Source organism: Cavia porcellus, unplaced genomic scaffold (assembly GCF_034190915.1).
Source record: "Cavia porcellus strain 051 isolate PalLab524CR breed Dunkin Hartley unplaced genomic scaffold, mCavPor4.1 scaffold_5, whole genome shotgun sequence".
Classification (NCBI taxonomy): domain Eukaryota; kingdom Metazoa; phylum Chordata; class Mammalia; order Rodentia; family Caviidae; genus Cavia; species Cavia porcellus.
In genome coordinates, this window is record NW_026947488.1 from 66,408,495 (window position 1) to 66,429,558 (window position 21,064).

Sequence of the window (21,064 nt, forward strand, 5' to 3'; positions counted from 1 at the left end):
AGTGGTTAAGAGTATAGGGTTTACGAATAGATGATCCAGGTTCTTCCAGATTCTGTGAGAATTTTATAGAAATGTCTTAATCTCTCTGAGCAACAATTTCCACCTACAGATTTGGGACTCGAAGGCTTTGTCATGATAATGCTGATAAATGAAATCATCTTCACAAAGCACACCACATATAGGTTTATTTTATTTATTTATTTTTTGTCTTTTTCGTTTTTATCAGTACCAGGGATCGAACTCACGACTGCCTGCTTGTAAGGCAGGCGCTTATGCCGCTGAGCTAAATCCCCAGCCCCCACATATAGGTTTAAACATTCATGTAAGGCAACATATGCCCTCTGCTAGTTTGTTTTAAAATTATCATTCATTCATCATGTGTATACAGAGCCTCATGCCAGGCACTGGGATATTAATATCACTCTTAAAGAGTGGCAACCTCCTAAATCCGGGAAGAGCTAATTCACACTGGCTCCCGGAGAACAGGGAGCTGGGGCCTGAGGCCCTGGCACAAGATGGAGGAGAGTAGACACAGAGCCCTGGGTACTGGCCAGGGATAGTAATAAGAGTGCTGTTCACCTTCCTTATCTCTTTAGCTACCCCGTGGCTCCCTGGGTAAGGTGAATACCACAGTGACACGGTGGGAAACAGAGGGGAAGTGAGAGGTCCCCAGGGAAAAACCTCCTCTTCTCTCCCTGCTGCTCTGTTTGACAGAGAGCGGCCATGCCTGTGCCCTGCAGGAGGGTGATGTCCTTCGGGGAGGCCTCGTTCAGTCTGTCTGGACTGTTCCGGAAGTAGGAAGGGAGGCGGGGGTGGGGAGGCGACAGGAATGTTCTCCTGGCCTGCTGTTCAGTGCAGCGAGTGTGCCGAGAGGAGGGCCTCTGGACATCAAAGGTTCCTTTTGTCCCCTTCGGAGTGGCAGGGCAGCCCGGCCGCTGGCGATGACTCAGGCCTGGCCCTGACGTCACCCACGCCCGGCCACTGGCCTCCCTCTGCAGCCAGGAAAAACCGGCTGGGGAGTGGCACTCGCAGCTGCAGCGAATCTCAAAATAAGGAGGCCACAGCCTTTCTCCTGTGTTTCCACCTCCTCACAGCACACCTTTCTTTCCTTTTCTTCTTTTTTTTTTTTTTTTTTTTTTTTTTGTCTCTTTTAAAGCCTCGTGGCAGGTTCTGCTTATAGATCAACTTTGCAGTGTAGAAGTCAGAATGAGTGAGATCATCAGAAAGATATGTGGAGCTGATCTCGACGAAGAGTGAAGAACGCAGAGCAAGAAGGCGGCTGTGACTCCCGAGGCCAGCCGGGTGGCAGCGTCTGGGCTTCGGAGAAGCTGCTCATCCGAGTAAGTGAAGGCCACCCTCGGGCCCCTCGCTCAGCGCCTTCGCCGTGGGCGCCATCTTGCCAGCTGAGGCCTGGCAGGCGGGCCGAGCGAGCGGGGAGTGGGGGTGGGAGCGCGTGGGAGACCCGGCGGTGCAGCCTGCAGGGGAACTGAGCGCCCTCCTCTCCACCGAACCAGGCCAAAGCACACCCGCACTCGGCGCTGCGATTCTCAGGCTGAAACTGACAGAAAAAGGGCCCCGCTGGTGCCCTTCCCGTCAACCCTCTTGTTTTGCCCTTCTATCTTTTCCCACCCCTGGGTTTCGAACGGCCAGAATGTTTGCTTCCTGGCTCTGTACCGAATGGTCAGATATAAAAATAAATTCTGTTTTAGGCGATACATACCCCGTGCTGTCAAAGGGTGGTTCCACTTTTAATCTCGTGAGAGATACAGCTCTGTTAAGGAAACATCTAGAACGCTTTTGCCCTAGCGGGCCAGGTTCTAGTGTATGCGCCTTCTTTATCTCATCGCTGAACATCGGGCTTATTTTCATTCCTACTTGTGCCATTCATTGCATCTGTGATGATAAAACACAAAGACACGTTATAATATGTCTGTTGTAACTTTGTCTAAAACTCCTAGATCTTTGTATAGCCTATAATTTATGATTTCTGAAAGTTCTTACAGAGGAACTTTAAGTTTTCACCCCCCCCCCCAAATTAATAGTACATAGGAAGTGACGAACACACAGAGAAACCATACCCTGATTTTCCTGGCCTCTAAATTCATCCACTGAGTCAGCATCTACTCTGTACAAATGACTTAGAGTATAAATTCAATAGGAAAACAAATGGGAATATATTTTTAAGTCGAGTATTATTACCAAGAAACAGTGGCAAATTCTAACATTACTAATAAAACTGTTAAATTAACTATCAGAGTCTAATATATGTTTTGTATGCCTTTATTTTACTTTTACTTTTTTTGTTTTAATAGATCAGATTGTCTTGAAGTGAGGCTCTGCCATAAAACTGTTCTTCTGACTGCAAGAGCTAAATGCTGTGACTATTGATTTGGTGAGTGTTTTTTGGCCCTAATGGCTAGTTAAATTTAAGTCTACTAATTCAATTTTTTGTTTTGTTTTGTTTTAGAGTAAGAGTTAAAGAAAAGAGAAAAGGGCACAGAGACTTCTACAGAAAACGATAACTATTGGGTCAAAGAGGATAAATATTATAATAGACTAATTGCTATAGCAGACCCCAAAATGTCTAAGGGCTCAAACTCAGTAGGAATTTATTCCTTGCTAATGCAACAGTACAAGTCACTGTGCCCCATCTCTTAGTAGCATTCATTCAGATTCAAGGATGGGGTATTGCTCAGTCAGGGAGTGTTTGCCTGGCATGCTTGAGGTCCTGGGGTACATTTCCATCACAGCAAAACAAAACCAATTCAGATTTACGAGTTCTTCTACAGCATTGGTTTTCAAAGTTGCCGAGTGATACCGTCATTCCTCAGTGGAAGAAAATAGCATGAAAAAGTGCACATGGGATACTTTGCAGACCAAGACCTGAAGTGATATACATCATGTCTCCCTGTGTTCTATTGGATAAAACTCAGTCACATTATCACAACTCACCATAGAAGTGTCTTGAGAATGTGGTCTCTGATGGGGCAGCACTTCCAGTGATTACAGTGGTGAGCTTCCACTGAAGAGGTAATTTTCTCTGTCACAGCATATAAATAAACTTGGAGATGTGAGAATAAGGTTGCAGAATGAAACAGTGGGAGAAATGGAAAATTATCAGATGCTCCCTAACTGATGCTCTTAGGCTAACATCTGGCCATGTGGGCAAGAAACAGTGAAGAAGACTTCTCAAAACTCATGTGGCCATCCTCACCCTAAGACTTCTAGTACCACCATGCTGCAAGTGGCCAGTGAAACCGGAAGGGCATTCTTACGTTTATTTTTCACTCCAATCTTCTTGTTCTGTTCTGTATCTAAACATACTAGTTGGGATTGCTTAGTGGAATTCTGTTCCTCCAACTATGAGCTGCAGTAATCTATAAGAAAGTTCATGATTTCCTAAGCTCATGGACCTCTCTGTTCCTCCGGGCTTTAGGAGATTATCCTTCCATCTTTGCTCCAGGTCTTCGAACACTTAATTGCCAAGGGGAAAATCCTAGACCAAGGAGAGACCTTCAAACCAAGTTGTCCAAGAAATACTTAAAAGTAGACTTTAAAGCCAGGCATAATGGCACATGCCTATGAGCATAGCACTCAGGAGACTGAGGCAAAAGGATGGCCAAGAGTTCAAGGCCAGCCTGAACTACATAGCAAGGCCTTGTCTCAAGGGAAAACAAAAACAAAACAAAAACAAAAACTTTAAAAAGCTCAAGCTAGAGATAGTAATGCTACTGCAAAGGATTTCATATATAATTCATTTTCTTTTTAGGAAAATTTCAAATATCCACTGAAATAATGAGAGACAAATGTAAAACTCCTATTTAGAGAACTCTTAACTCATTTTATATTTTGTGTAGGCTTTTACACATTGTTTATCTTGGTACAGTCCTCCCCTCACTGGTAAATTCCAGAAACTGTAGTGGAGGCCTTGTGATGCCCCTAATTCAAAGGCCTCTATAAAAACAGTCTGGAGTCTATCTGAGCAGCCTGGTACCTAGCTCCCTAGCTTTGTTGTTGATAGCTGGCTAAACACTCTAGTTTCTGATTAAATGTTGCCACTGAACTTTACATTTCTGGCATTTGCATCCACATTCTGAAGAGAATGCATTGTCCATTGTGTGGGAACAGTTACTGGCCAGTTTGATAGCCTCTCTGACCTCTGCTGACAGCCTGATACAGGGCCTTTTCTCCTACTAATTCTGCCTAACCTCCACTCAAGTCCCACAGCAAGAATGAACTGAAGAAGAGTGAGCTCCCACCACAAGTTGATATTTTGCAAAAATACTTCTGCCTCTGAAAATCCATTTTCCTGATTTATTGAGCTGGAAGCTGCATGGGCTGGTGGGTTAGGCCAAAGATAAAACCAGGCTGCGTGGGGAAACAGTGCCTGCCAAAAGGAAGTAGCCAAAGGAGGAAGATGAGAACAAGTACCAGGTTTCAAAAGCTGGAGCCAAATGGGGTTGACCTATTGCTGGAAGTCATAAGCTAACAGCGTTTGCCCAGAAAGCCAGTCAAAGAGGAAAGATGTCAGGGTCTGCTCGTTTGGGAAACTGGCTCTCTCCACTTCTTAATTTCACTGCCCATCTGGTATGACTCAGAAACTAACATGTGAATGGTGTTAGGAGTGGGGTGGGTGTTGTTGACCTCTTCATTTCTAATTTCTATCTGCATAGTATGGCAAGGAGGCATGTGTGATTACCAAAGTGAATAACCAGAATTTTACTATGATCAACACTTAATGTTTCAAAGAAAGTCACAGATCCTCACGACCATTCATCAGTGTTAGTTCTTACAGACAACACCAGAAAAATGGGATCATGTACAAATACTCAAATTATAAATACTTTTGACTTTTAAAAAAAAATGCATCAAAATAGGTCTCATGGGGAGTTTCTAGTGCTTGCTTCACTTTCTATTACATTGGTTCTTTTCAGTTTTAACTGCATCATGAGTTATATAATTCAAATTTGGGAAACTGTAGTCTTTGCAGAGTTTGAGTCATCTGAAGAGCTTAGTGGCGAGACTCACACACAGCAGACACGGATGAACACAGCAGCCTCACAGAGCAGCACACTTAAGTCCCAGAGGTTTTCTAGTTGTCAGGGCACAGAAGTGCTAGCTAGTACCCTTCCCTTGGGTCAGGGTTATAAATGTTCTGTTACTCCCTTCGGAAGATTTTGCAATAAACCCACGTCATAGTCACCAAAGCTAAGAATTCATAGTAATAAGGCTTTGTAATTTCTCACACTGAAATCCCCTAATTTCTTGTCAAGAACCAACTTGGAAAACACCACACTGAAAACTTTAGGGTTTTGTTTTTAATTCAAGAAGACTCTGGTTTTCGTCAGAACTTTAAAGCTTCTTCCTATCCCCAAAATGAAGTTTTTAAAGAATAGAATGCCAAGATTCTGTCAGAATAAGTAAGGTCCTACATGCAAAATGGTCTGGGCCACTTAGAAAACTCTCTGAGAATGTGTTGAAGAAAATAATTACAATAATTATGGTCAATACTGTTATGAAGTATCAGTGTTTTGGAAAAAAAGACTTTTTGTTTTTCTAAATTGACTTTTCATCTGGGATCCCTAGCACCACTCCTAACCTCCCAAAGCATGTGGTACAAAGGTTTGATGCCATTCAGAAAGCTTTGACTCTAGACCATCAGCCTAAGTGGGAAGCTTCTAATCTCATTCAGAGAGATCTTCCACCTGGGATTCACTGAAATCTTTGTGGGAGAATGGATGAGTCATCTTTCTGCCAAAAGAGGATTCAAGGAATTTGAGGGGGCTCCCAGGACCTTGAGATAACACCATATGGGAAACACTCGATGGAGGTGTTGACCTTGGTTGTGTCTCCCACGCCAGAGAGAATCCCTCATCTTTGTTTGAAAGCCATCATCTGTGAATCTAGTCTTCTTTGTGTGATAGGAGAATGCCCATCCATATCCCAAAACCTACAGCCCATCATCCTAAGCTACAGGGAGGTAGCTTCCAGAGAAAGTGCCTTTCTCATTGACCTAAATTCCTTGGCATCAGCTATATGGATGTAAAAGAAGTAAAAGAAACTACAGCTATATATATGTAAAAGAAGTAACTTAGGATTTATGCTGGGGTTAGGAATCAATCTGTCTATTACCTGTGTCATCTGCTGGCAGCTGGGCTATTTCTGGGCTGGGATGTTTTGGTTTGGCTTGGTTTGGTTTTTGAAGACAGGATCTTACTATGTAGTTCAGACTGACCTCGGACTCACTATGTATCCCAGGCTAGCTTCAAATTCATTGTGATCCTCCTGCCTGGGTTGGATTTTTTTCCCCATTTTTTTTAATTAAAAAAAAAAGGAAAACAGAAAAAAGGGTAGAAATGATACAGAATTTCAAAAAATAACATTAGGAAATCATCACTGTTGATAAATTACATACTGTTATCTTAGAAGTTGTTCAAGTTACAAAATCAAAGCATAAAATGGACAATCAAACAATGACAGCACAAACTATTCTGTTTCATGTACTAACAAAAATTTAGTAGTATGGTTATTTGCGTTGTACACTTAAACATATTGTCTCTCTAGTGTAAAAAATAATAATAATAGCAAAAAACTGAAAGTAATAAGATCCAAAATGTATAATAGATATTGTAATAATGAAAGGGAAAGAAAGTGCTCGAAAAGAAAGAACAACTTGTTAAGTATACTGGGCTGGATTTTTTAAGGGACATCTCTTCCTTCTTGCTTTCATTGTATGTGAAACGATCTTTCTTTCTCTCCTTTTCTTAAAATTATCATTTAAAAATAGTCATAGGTAATTACTATAAAAAACGTTAAAAAGTTTAAAATTTAAAAGGAAAATTAGAATCACCAGAAAGCCATCAACCGAGACATAATTCAATATTAGCATTTTGGTGAAGTATTTTTTGCAGGTTTCCCTAGGTATTCGTTTCCTTTGCCTTCCTTTCTCCCTCTCTCCTCCTTTTCTTTCTTTCTTTCTTTCTTTCTTTCTTTCTTTCTTTCTTTCTTTCTTGTTTTCTTCCTTTCTTCCTTTCTTTTTTCTTTCTTTTTGTGGCACAGGGATTAAACCCATGCTTAGCTATATCTCTCATCATTTTTTAGTTTTTATTTTGAGTCAGGATCTCACCAAGTTGCTTACACTGGGCTTGAACTTGTGATCCTCCTGTCTTTGTGTCTCAGAGTGCTGTAATTATAGGCATGCACCACCAGACCTGGATTTTTCTCCTTTCAAAAACTGAAATGATATTTTCATGGTTGTCTGCCATCCTCCAACATTATGTTTTTGGGGGATTGTTTGTTCATTTGTTTTTTGAGACAGAGTCTCTCTATGTAGTGCAGGCTGGCTTTGAACTCTCTTATATAGCCCAGGCTGGCCTTGAATTCATGGCAGTGCCCCTGCCTTGGCCTCCTGGGTGCTAGAATTACATGTCCAGCCAACATTATACTCTAAACATTTTTCTACTCACTAAATACACTTTGAAAACATAATTTTATTTTATTTATTTATTTATTTATCTTTCTGAGACAGTGTTTCAGTATGGAATTCAGACTGGCCTTGAAATGACTTTGTAACCCAGCCTGGCCTCAAATTTTAGGTAATCCTCCTGCCTCAGCTTCCTGAGTACTAGAATTATAAGCATGCTCCACCATACCTGGTCAAAAATGTAATTTTTAATGGTTATGTTTCTATTGCATGGATAACTTAGTCTATCTACTCTTTCTTTGATATATATTTTTATTGCCTTTAGTGGCCCACTATAATAGATATGTAAATCTTCTTGTAGATGAATCTTTGTGAACATCTAAGGGAAAATTTTAGAAATTGGAGCACATGGTCATTACCTGTTTTTATAGTTCCTAAGGCAAACACTACTTAGAAAAAAGAAACCCCTGAGCTTGTCTATTGTCTTAACCTGTTTTTGCTATTGTTGTTGCAATAAGAAAATACCTGAAGCAGAGAACTTGATACAGAAAAAAAGATTGATTAGCCCACAGTGCTGGAAGTTTTTCAAAAGCATGCCAACATCTACATGACTCTTGTGAGGGTCTCAGGATAATCTGCATCACAGCAACAAGAGCACATAGGTGCAAGAATAAAATGCAGTTCACACAAAACAGGGATTCAGGGGAGGAACCAGGCTCTCCTATAACAACCATTCCCACAGGAACTAATCCTATCCCACACAGTCTGTCTGAATCCCTTCTGAGGGCAGGCCCTGTGACCTAATTGCCTTCCACTAGGCACCACCTCTTAAAGGTTCCATCACCTCAGCAAGTGTTTCACACAAAAGCCTATTTAATGGACAAACTATGGCTATATAGCATAGCATATATCTAAACCAGAATTTAAAGCCCCTGTTTGGCTTCTGAATTTTAGATTTTTCTTTAGCATAGTACAGAAAAAAATAAACAAACAAAAAATCTTGCTAGCTAGCAAGTCAGGAGACTTTGTTATAAATACAGGGTTGCTGAAGCCAGCCAGCATGGTTCATTTACTTGCTGGTGGTCACCCAGATATTTAGTTGCAGAGGCTGAACTAGGCAAAAGCCCAGAGACACCCAATCTCTGGTTAGCTAACAAAAGGAATCGATGAGAAGACAAACTCCTGAAGTAACCAGGGAAGTGGTATCTGCCTTCCGATTGGCAGGGCCATGTCTTAGAACACGTGTGTGCAGCACAGATTCCACAAGGGGCCAGGTGCCCACAGGGATCACCCAGTGTGGCCAGATCACTGTGTGCCAGAACATGGCACTGAAGCTCAGTGCAGCAGGGCAAGGCAGCTATGCAGAGAGCATCCACACGATTCATCCACAAGAACCGAGCAGGACTTGGGGCCACAGGCAGAACACAACAGCAGAGTGGGATCAGGGCAAAGCCAGACTGAAATACGTGAGAGAATCTCACATATGAAGGCAGGTAGAGTTAAAAATAAGACCAAGTAAAAGCTACAATGGTGCTATAATGGCTTCACGAGTGTGTGTGTGTGTGTGTGTGACTGAGGAGTGAATCCAGTGCTTTCATACCGACTTTTTTTCTTTTGTTTGTTTGTTTCTTTTTTTTTTTTTTTTTGAGGTAAAGGCTCATTAAGTTGTTCAGGTGGGACTCAATCTGGTGATCCTCCTGCATCATCCTCCCTTAGTGCTGAGATTATAGGTATGCACTACCATACCAGCAGCTGACCCTTTTAAATCTGAAAAGACCTGCAGCTGGGCTGCCTTCCGACTGGGAAGAAGTAAGAACAAGAGCAAAGGGTCAGACAGCAGGATCTGAAAATGGATATTTAGAAAATAATGGAAAATAATCATAGCAGAAAAGCTAGTGAGCCAACAACAAAATCTTAAAAATTCTCTCCTTTTGAGAGGAAGTTTATTTCTCCCTCCTACCTGTACAACACAGCCGAAGCCATCAGGCCACACCTACCATCACCTCATGTTATTTGACTGCTTGTGCTTCCTCTCACTCACTGGTCAGCTGTTGGAAGGCCACCATTGAGTCGTTTGACTTTCAAGGTTCACCTCCTTGGAATGCTGGGCTCTCCTATGGTGCCCATTTTACATCCCAGTTCTGGAAGTTTTCTGCTGCCCAAGTCCATGTCAGTCTTCTGTGGTGATAGTTGGTGAAGCACTAGAGCCAGAACCCAGGAAGTATCTCAACTATCCCGGTTCTCCTCCTTAGACATCAGGGGACTTGCCTCTGTGCACGCCTGCATAATCTCATAACTGCTCCCACACAGGATGACTACTATCCTGATGCTTAGTCTCATGGCCCAAACTTGTGGACTCAGGGTCATGATGAACATAGATTCTGGCCTCCTCTATAATGTCCATTGAATCAGAGTTACAACTGATGAGAGTAACTTTCCAAGAATGGCTGGGACAATTAGAGTGATCTATGTTTGCCTTATGCAAGGCTCATGTCCCTGTCATCCTGCTCAACTTCCATGGCTGAGGCACCTTTGAAGCTCTGAATGTTCATGAGACCTGCATCTCTGAGCCAGGAAATCTATACGGTGGTTAACAGCCGTGCCTCTAGATCTAACAGGAGATAGAAATGAGTTCCGTGACATCCAGCCAAGGTGTTTATATCCTGCTGGAAAATCTTGGGTGGGCACAGAGCAGGAAGTTCAAGGGCAAAATGTGTTTGGTGGTCCTATGATTTGGTAAATGCCACTGATAGTGCCACCCTTATCTGTCTCTGTTGACTCCATGTGCCACCTCTTCTCACACTAAACTAATGACTACCATTGGAGTAAAAGTCTTTATATATTGTCTTACCAAAGCAGCAGGAGAGCCCAGGCCCAGGCAAATTCTGTCCCTCTCTGTGGTTTCATATCATCTCCCTACCCTGTGGAAGTATATGCCACATATCAAGTCTGCCTGTTTGGCCAACAGGCATTGCCTCAGAGGCGCAGTGTACCAGGATGGTGATGACCACCCACTGCTACAGTCAGGAACAACTAACTAACTGGGCAAACCTGCAGATTCACCCCACATCCAGAGAGACCACTCCATTTCCTATTCTCTGAATGCCAGACCACTAGACCACTGTCTAGACAACTATCAGAGAAGATGAAACAGTGACATATATCTGGGCCACCCTACTCAGGACCTGCAAATCCCACACTTTACTGCCATCTTAACTGTGAGCCATCAAAAGGAGACCACTACACGTGTGTTAGATTGGATAAAATTAAAAATAAGACTGCTACTGAATGCAGATTAAGATGTTAAAAAAATAACCTGTGTCTCTCTTGTATTACTCATGGGAATGTAAAATGCTACAGCCACTCTTTTAAACAGTGTGACAGTTTCTTATAAAGTCAAACTTGTTCTTACCACACCGTCCAGCAACCTCACTCATGGGTATTTATGCAAATTTATGTTCACATAATAGCCTGCACATGAATGCTCATAGCAGCTTTGTTTGAAACATCTAAAAACTGGAAACCTAGCCAGAGGTCCTTCAGTAGGTGAATGGATAAAAAGCTTTGGTTATATCCATACCTGGAATACTAACTGGAAGAACTCACAATGGCATTATACTGGGTGAATGAAAAGGTCAAAGAGTTCATGCTGTATAGGATATTTTCAAAGTGACCAAAATACAGTGATAGAGAACAGGTTGGCAACTTCCAAGGTCTGTGGAAAGGGGTAACCTTAAAGGGGTGGCACAAGGGCCAGGGATTTAGCTCAGTGGTGTGAGCGCCTGCCTGGCAAGTGCGAGGTCAAGTTCGATTCCTGGTACTGCAAAAAAAAGGGGGGGGGTGGACACAAGAATTTGTCCTATGTCATGGTTTTGTATTCTGACTGTGCTCATGCATCTCCAACTTGTAGGTGTAAGAACATATTGTAGACTGTAGAGAAACACACAGAGTGCCTATAAAAACTGCTGAAATCAGAGAAGACCAGTACCAAAGCTCATAATTGTATTACTGTCCACTACTTGGTTTAAGCAGTGAACTAAGTTTGTATGACATCATTGAGAAAAAGTGGATACATTATATACTTTACTGATTATACTATTTTTGCTACTTCTTATAAATCTATTTTATAAAAATACTATTAAAAGCAAACATTTCAAACATTTCAAAGCATTTTAAAAATAAGTATTTAAAAAATGGTGAGTGTTCCCCACCCCCAGGGAAGCAGCTCCTACTGTTTACTTTGCTGCCTTCTAATTTGTGGTTAGGCTTCTACAGCATCCTGGTGACTTTGCCTCACCCTCCGCTGTTCCAAGACAGCTCATTCCAAGTGAATCACAGCTCGGGCACTGTAGCACTGAGTGTGAACATGCCCCCTTTCTCCTCCCAGCAACTGTAACTTCAAAGCAAGGTAAAGACCCTGAGATCTAAGAAATGGTCTCACGGTGAAAATGGAGAACAAATCATCCTTCTTACCCCTGCACGGTAATTTCGTTTCCAGAATGGCTCTTTGTCTGCTCTGCTCTTCATACAGATTATTCTCTTCACCTTTGCCAAATGGCCCCACCTTTAATGGAGGGAGATTAACCCTTCTTTGCCCCCTTTCAATCTCATTCATTGGAAAGCTTTCTTTTAACAGCATTGCTGTCTCTGGGCCATGAGCCATAACTGAATGCTGCGGAAATGGCTGCCTTTCCTTTGAGGCATTTGCACCTCTGTCAAATACCTTCTTACCAGACACAGCCCTGGAAATTTGGTTTTGATGTTTATTGTGAACTGCCTAGGTTGCGGAATGAAATTGTACAAGGCCATAGGCATTTTGGTCAATGGAGACTCATAGCACTCAACGTCTCCAGAGCCCTGTCTTAATGAAAATATTACTCCACTTGCTGCAAAGGGGTCCCCAGCATCACCTAGGAGAGGGGCTGAAGTTCTGTGGCATCCTGTCCGGATGTGACAATACAGTCACACACTACTTTCCCACCCAGAACCGGCCTCAGCCCCCAATTTCCTGCCAAGCCTTATTTGGGAAACTCATTTTAAGAGACAGTGGTGAGAGGGACAGAGATCATTTCCAGGGCCCAGAAGTGAGCTGGCCCATCAGTACAGTGTGTTAGAAAGATGAGAAGCTAAATTGTTGAGTTTTCATAGGTGTTGGTGAATCTCTTAGTTTTGCACCTTTTGGTTTCAAAACCATTCTGAACAGTGGAAAATGAAACTTGCAACTTATTTTTAGCTGTTCATGCTAACTCATGAGATGTTTCTTTGCAAACCAAACAGAATACAGGCAATGTTGGCTAGCTAAACTTAGTCTGACAGACTTAATATAGTAAGCAAACCTGGTTCTCTGAAACTTCTTAAGTTACACTGGTCCCAGGTGGTTTTGGACCAATATTTACTATTTTACTTAAAATTATTTTTAGTAGAGCTCTTTTAAAAAAAAATACGTGTACTAGAGTATTTTATTCTTAGCAGAATTAGGAAACACGGGGCTGGGGATTTAGCTCAGTGGTATAAGCACCTGCCTTGCAAGCAGGTGGTCATAAGTTTGATCCCTGGTACCGATAAAAAAAAAAACAGGAAACACATTGTAACCCAGTAGGCTGGTATGTATTCACATTCATTCAATCTATAATCATTAATTAAGTGCCTAAGTGAAAGTTCAGAATTTTTTTTAAAAACTGAGCCAGTGTATGGAATTTTAAAGAGAATACCAAAAATTTAAGAATATAGCTTCTACCCTGATTACTGAAGTCTTTGAGTATATCCCTTACTGTCTTTGAAGCCTGTTTTATTCTTCCCAAGAAAGGACATAGATAGCATTCTCTGAAGCATCATCCCATCCTTTAACTCTATGCAACACACTCTGCTGTCAAGGACCCAGGAAAAGGTTGAGCACATTTGGGAGGCAGTAGTAGTGTTATCAGACCACTCTTATTTCCATCGCCCCTTCCCTCATTCCAGGAAGGACAGGTTTACACAAAGCACTGTGATGCACTTGCCAATCCACTGTGACTCCCCTTAGTAAATCAGTGATGGGCCCCCAGAGTCATCCCTTAACTCACAAATCAAATTCCCCCCTTTTTAGGACGTGCCTTCATGACTCAAAGCTGAAGATACTATTGATGGTGATAGAAGTAGAGAAAGAACTGCCATGACTGGTGGTGGGAGTTGAGAGTAGGCCCTAATGAACCATCCCACTGCGTGAGGCAAAGCTCCAGCACCATGGGTAACCCCACAAAGATCTGCCAGGGAGCAAGAGTAGATAATTCAACATGGCAAAAACTTACCGTGCTTTTCTGTTTAGTCCAAAGGAAATGAAGATGCACAGAAGCTTGTTAAGCTGCTCATGCTGAGAAGAGGTGCAGGGTTATAGCTCTTCTCAGTCACAAAATAATTTAGAGACAGCAAATAAATTTGTTCCTGAGTTGAGTCTGAGAATATTTGCTACCAGGGTGGAGAAAGATACAAGAAGAAGATTATACCCTCAAATGAGTTAGATTTTGGTAGAACCATGAGAATTCTTCCTAGCATTTGGAGACTGAGGCAGGAGGAGCACCATGAGTTCGAGGCCAACCTGGGCTACATAGTGTGTTCAAGGCCAGCATGAATTACATAGCAAGACTGACTCAAAAGAATTCTTCCTTCACCTTCACTTGTATTCCCACCTTCCTTTCTTTTTCAATCTAGTTGCCAGTTTAAAAAAAAAAAAGCAAAACACCTCAGCTTTCCTGCTGAATATATATTTTGCCAACTCAGGTCTAAAAGACCCTGTGGTTTTGCTTATTTTCAGTTTGGTGAGTGGCAGTACCCATGACAGCAGATGAGCATGTGAGTAGGAGTGCAGGGATGCTGTTTGTCCCCAAGACCACTCCAGGTCATTATTGATGCCATATTTCAAATACACTGAGAAAGGAAAACAGGAACAACAATGTTCAGTCTCTCTGCTGAAATAGCGACATCCATAATGGCTCTGATACCTGTTGAGCGTATTCCCACTGGGAAGATCTGAGTCGGCTTAAGTAGGTGTCAACCACAGCCTTCCTTGCAGCCTGTCGTTTGCCACTTTTCCTTTGTTGAAAACCACATGGTTTCTGTTTCCCTTCCTCCTTTTCTTTTTTTTTTTTTATTTTTTTTAATTTTTAATTTTTTTTAATTTTTTTGTTTTTTTGTTTTTATCGGTACCAGGGATCGAACTCAGGACTGCCTGCTTGCAAGGCAGGTGCTTATGCCGCTGAGCTAAATCCCCAGCCCCCCCTTCCTCCTTTTCTTTGGAAGGTAAACTTCAGTCTGGTTCCCAATCCTTGCCATCCTTTCCCACATTTCTCATTGATGTTATGGAACAGAAGTAAGACCAGTGATGTCCAAGAACTGAAGAAGGCTTTTTGGAGGAGAAACTCCTCATGCACATCTCTTTACCCAACTGTTCATTCTACTGCCTCTTTATGACTGAGCAAAATAGCCTCAGGAATGGTGCAGCTGATTGATTTAAAAAAATGCCTTTTAAGAGCCATCTGGTCGACATACAAAATACCTACTAATGAAGAGAGATAGTCAAGTAGCCACAGACACCCAGCAGGCAGGATACCAGGAGCCCACCTCTTGTCCCACACAACCTAGCAAGCAAACTACACTGGAGTTTCAAGAATCATAAACTTACAGAGCGGGAAAGGGATATTAAACAAAGGGAAAATGAGCAGAGTAACATGTGCAGTCACTCGTTAGAATGACACACTTAAATTACCAGACTTGCTTGAGGAATATCTTGTATCCAAAGTTAGGTTTTTTAAAAATCCATTTTGAGGCTAAGGATTTGGCTCAGTGACATAGCATTTACCTCACATGTGCAAGATCCTGAGTTCAATTCCCAGTTACTACTATCAATCAATCAATCAGTATGATAGAGCTGTGCGGGGGAGGAGGACTGGCGGCGGCTGAAAAGATAAGAAGTATGAAATATAAATGACCTTTATTTTGGGCATGCGGGGAGAGACACCCCCGACCCCCTGGGACACGGCATCTCCACCCGTGGAACACGTGGAGTGAGGCACATAAGTAGCCTCGGCTTGGGGTGGAACCTAAGGGGGGCATTAGAGATGCACAGGTAGCCCATTGGTCTTAGTTTGGTGCCAGAGGTAGATTCCTAAGGGTGGGGGAGATAGGAGCTCCTTGGCTTTACCGGCTACAGTATCCGGCCTGGGCCAAAATCCTTTCACAGTAGTCTATCTTTAAATTATGTTGAGAGAAGAAACTCAAAATACTTAATCTGTTCATAAAAAACATACAGTTTATAAGTTGAAAATAGGTGAGTCTTGATTGTTACACTGATTTTTTCTTTAACTGATAATTTAGAATAGTCAAACAACCTGATAATAGATTTACTCACAAATGCTGAATAAATTAGGTATAAAAGGAAACACAAACTGTATTTTTAATACAGTGATTAAGTAATCTCACTTATCCAGGGTACCTTTTTTTTTTTTTAATGAGACAAGGTTTGCCTTATAGTTCAGCCTGGTCTTGAACTTACTAGACAGCCCTGCCAATAAAGGGAGATAATCGAATAGCAACAGACACCAGCAGGCAGGTTACTTGGAGTCCAATTCTTGTTCCACCTGACCTAGCAAACAAACTGCAATGGCTGGCCTCAAACTTGTGATTATTCTCCTGCCTTGGCCTCTGGAAAACTGGGATCATAGACATGTACCACCATACATGGCTTAAGGGTATGAGCTTAGGCAAAGCGCCAGATTTCTCTCAGCTTCAGTCTCCTCATCTGTAACATGGAAAAAATACACTTCACTGGGTGAAATCTTGGCTTATATGGAAAGGCAAGCTTTGTCCATTTACTTTGCCTCTTAAAATATTTCCAAATTATGACAAATTGCTCTCCAAAATCATTACTGTGCTCTCAACTCTTCACTTCCCAAGATAGTCTAATTGATTCCTCCTCTTCTATTCTGCCTTTTCCTCCTGCTTGGCCTGGTCTTTTTTTTTCTCCAGCCATTGCAGTTTGTTTGCTAGGTTAGGTGGAACAAGAATTGGACTCCAAGTAACCTGCCTGCTGGTGTCTGTTGCTATTCGATTGGTGGCATCCTAGGTACCCATAGATCCCAGTGCCTGGGAGTAGAGGATCATTTATATAAACAACAGTGGTAATCATGGCTCCAAGGAGCTAGGGTCCCCTGCACTAGATGTCTAAACAAATAGAAAATTGTTGATGTTAGGGGTAGAGTAGATTAGAAGGATGTCTTGTTATTCTAGGATCAGTGAAAACATAGAAGCTTTGCAATCAGTTGCACTTAGCTTTGAATCCCAGGTCGGCTGTTTACTGTGTACCTAATAATCTTTATTAGTCCCTCATCAAAAAATGATTATAGTTAATACCTACTTTGTGTATTATTGGTTAGAATTTAAAAATATTGAGCATGTAACAGGTTCTCCATAAGTAATAGCTATTACAGATTTTCAGCTCTGGTCAAGTCAGAAAGGAAGAATTTCTACTCAGGTCTCTAAGCAAGATATAGCCATTTAAAGCGAGATTAGACTTTCGCAAAAATTTTGGCTAAAATATACAAAGTCATTTTTAGTCATTGATAAGTTGTCATATTGTTTTCAGGACACATTGATATAATCAACATCATGAAAATTTTCTAAGCTTTTTAAATTCTGAGAATTTAAACAAAAGTATCGTATTTGGTGGATTGTTTAGAAGTTTTAATTATGATAGTCTCATTTGATGAAAAAAAATTTGCCTATAAATGTTGGCCATCAATATTAATTGTGAAAGGAAACCAGCTGTAATTTTGAATGCAGTGAATGGCATAAAGAAACGTGCAGACCAATCCAAATGTTTACAAACCAAGGATTCCACTGGGACTTATTTTTTTAAATGTAGAGCACCAAGCTTTGTTCATACTTGAATTATATACTTTGCATAAGCTGTACAATTTAGCTTTAACCCACAGGACTGGAGATAAAATTAGCTCAGCTTGCAGAACAAGAAGACCATGAGCAAATCAGAACATTAATCAAAGTGAAAAACTTGACCCTCACTGCTAGCTAGCTCTGTCCCCTAGTTTGCTTTTGCCAGATGATTTTGGGTACCTTCTGTGTTCCTATCACAATGACAGAACCAGGCTAAAATTTTCATTGTGGAAAATGGATTTGTCTTTTATGTTGAATTCTGTATCAATGCCCTAAGGAAGTTGATGAGGAGCACACAATTTTAAAAATCATAAGTGAGGGCATATATTTGATACTTGTAATCATGACAAAGTTTAAGTAATTCAGGCATGAGTATTTTTTTCCCCAAATACAAAGCAGGATTTTCTAACCAAAAACATCGGCCTAAACAAGCTCTTCCCTCTGAATATTTTCAGCTATAATTCATAGTTGTTTAACCCAAACAGGTTTGACTTAATGGCTTTTCAGCTTATTTTGATGGCAGGTGGATAAAGAAACCTCATGGAAAGGTTTGGACACCATTTGCTCTGGCACCTGGTTTACTAGTACCAGTAGGGGACCTGACCACATTCACCGTCCTTCTTTCTGTAATACTATTCTGTAACATATCCAGGGAGCCTGATATGGATTACTGTTATTGTCACTGTTATTTATTATCCCAGACAGAGGAGGCAGCAACTTAGTTCTATGTGGTTGGAGATGATTCCATATTATATGTATTTAGCCTATGCAATAATAATTTGTGAATGTTTAACATGTCTGGCTTTCAGATTCACCAATGGGGAATTGCTCGACTGACATTGAGTGTTAGTTTGCTTCAATCTCCTCCAACCCCACTTGAAAGACCGTGCTTTACAGATGACTATATATTAAATTGGTGCCTGGTAACTCATGATGCTAGTCTCTAACTCTCAACCCCCAAGTAAAAGAGGAACTGGCCTAAGGACACTCCATTCTAATTTTCTGTTGCTGTCAATGTTAACCAGAGCTCATAGAGCGATGATGTGGGGGTGGGGAAGATGGCTCCACCATTGGTGTTAGATCAGGAGCTACTGTTTTCTTTAGAGCCACATTTATTTCTGAGTAGTTGTGAAGGAGAGATGTGCTCCACAGAGAAGAGGACTTGCTATGGACCAGGTAGGACCCGCCATCTGGATAACCCAACTCAGTGAGTGCAGTGTATAGGTTAGAGGTGGGCAGGGTACTTTCTGCATATTCAGCTAAAAGTCACTTCTGTTCTGTGAAAGGAGATGAAATATGAGCTGCAAACAAAAGAGCCAGTTGGGAAACCTAGTACACATGTTAAAATGTTCAGATATATTTCTCCTTTAAAATTTTTCTGGGAGCTGAAATATTTTGGTAACCTGATTATTTCCAGCCATTTTATAGAAGATAAAGCCGCTGGAAAACTAGCAACCCCAGAAAATATTAATTCATTTTTGCCTGCATTAAAATTAATTACCATTAGCCTAGTCAGTGATGCAATAGGCAATTAAAGACTTTGGGAGGAATAAGAAAAAAAAATATAAATGTTTCATACTTAAAATCAATCTCATAGCATTATATAAAAATATTGGCTTATATCCAGGATCTAAGAATGGGGGTGGGTGTGATTTCTTTGTAGCTAAATAAATAGAATGGAAAAGAATCTCTTCTATTTTCTTAAAATAAATAACATCTTGTTTTATAAAGTATGGTAAATGAAATGCTTGTCTGGCTTGTACCTGCCAGTAGTATCTGGAGAAAATTTTTCTAGCAAGCTACGCTGTTTTCTTCTTTGGGAATGTTGTGGCACTGGTTTTGTAGCAAAATAGTATTTGCTTATTAGGCATTTCTTTAAAATCCTGAATAAGCAGCTCTTTCAACAGTTTTTGTTCCACATGTTAAACATTTCATTGCAATTTGAGCTTCAATTTTGTGTGTACATGTGTGTGTGTGTGAGAGAGAGAGAGAGAAAGAGATGATAGGAATGAAAAGGGGGTGATAAGAATTCTTAAAGGTTTTTTATTTAAAAAATTAATTATCCACAATTATGTATTGGCATTTGCAGAAAGTGATTCCTATTTAGTATATATAGCCAAGCTAGATCCCATCAATCTTGGGCAGTGGGGGTAGGGAAATGGTATTGAAGAAGACATGAAATTTGGTGTTTGAGTAAATGAGATTTAATTTTCGGGAAACATTTCACTCATAAAACGGATAGCAACCCAGTGTCAGCCCTGACCTCCTGATGTCAATGTCATCATGCAAGCGTAGCTAAAATAAGCCTCAAAGTAAAACAAAGAAACATTGCCTCCCAGCACAACACGATTTCTTCTCCTACAGTACGTATTGTTTTTATAGCCTTTTTGCTATTCCTGTAAATGGCTAGTTACCTTTAAATTTAACCTTTGAAGGGGGAGGGAGAAGAAAACTCATTTTGCATTTTCCATGTTCTGAACGCATACAGTATGCTGCTTTAAAGCAATCTGAGTATTATTTAGGTCAGTAGTCTAAAGATAGCTTTTATTGTTCATGACAGTCAGCTATGCATCCAAAGGAACTCAGCATCAATCTATTTTTCTGCACTAATTTTATTCTGCTTCTAATTTAAGAAAATTCATTCACAATCTTAATACGATTCTGTCTGAGGCGGTATCCGCATTCTCTACTGCAGATACATTTAGCAGGATACATTTAAACTGCTTGTGGTTAAAGGTTATAGAACGGATACAGACAGCTGAGCATGCATTCTTCTACAAGCCTGCCGGCACCATTTAGGATTTTAAAAAATAATCTAGAAATGCTGTACCCTTTATCAGAAGTATTCTTTATTTTGCAACAGCTAACAGTTTTGATTTTTGTTGTTAGCAATTCTATGAAATTAACAGTCTATAAAAATGCATCCCGGACCAGATACATACTGTATTGAAAGCTTTCTTCAAGAAGAAGATATGACAGTGCTCACTTCAGCTTATTTTCTTCCTTAGCAAAAGGACTGAATCACAGAAGCAGGAGGACACATTCATTGTGCAGCAGCTCTGCTCAAGTGTATGAAATGCCTTCTACTGTCTGGTTGCAGAATTTGGAGTTTGCTAAGCAGTGTTTAGTGATTGGGCTCATCTTGCATCACCAGTTGATGACATTTTTCTTTGTTCCCTCCTACCCAGTTGAACCAAGACTCTGAGGCTGATATTCAATGTCACTTACAACATTAATCAGATACTGCATTTAAGGTGAGCTGTCCCTTGCCTCCTCCTTCCCTAGTGCTCGTGTGCTGCATGCATTGCGTATCTTGCTTCTGCGAGCCTAAGATGGCAGTCAGGATTAGCCGTGCTTGTGCTGTGTGTGCATGCTGTGTATAGAATTCATTACACGTTGCCTAGTTTTTCAGATGTGAGTATGTAAATGCTCTGTATGCCATATCATCCGGTAGAGAAGACTTGTTTTTGCCTCATTACAGCCTTAGATATTTCGACATCACCTTTCATTTCCGATTCATTTACTTCTGGGTGTTTGCTTTTCATCACATTCAAAATGCGATTTTACCTTTTTTTTTTTTAACAAAGCCAAATAATCCCCACAAAACCCTAAAACCACAAACAACAACAAAACTCTGCTACCAGATGGTGTCTCTCCTTTCTTCCTGCATTTGCTGTCTTTTTAATAATGTATGTTGTATTGTTAATTAATGTGAAT

General features: G+C 40.9%; 1 long non-coding RNA gene across 1 annotated transcript; it reads right to left on the bottom strand.

The window, feature by feature from the left end:
- Positions 1-179: 179 nt before the first annotated feature.
- LOC106029102 (uncharacterized) lies at positions 180-20,843 on the bottom strand. The gene is made up of 5 exons (XR_001202749.3): positions 20,290-20,843; positions 15,258-15,354; positions 2,953-13,867; positions 1,721-1,893; positions 180-1,558 (listed from the first exon to the last, which is right to left on the bottom strand). It is a non-coding gene; the product is annotated as an uncharacterized LOC106029102 (long non-coding RNA).
- Between the last annotated feature and the right edge of the window lie 221 nt (positions 20,844-21,064).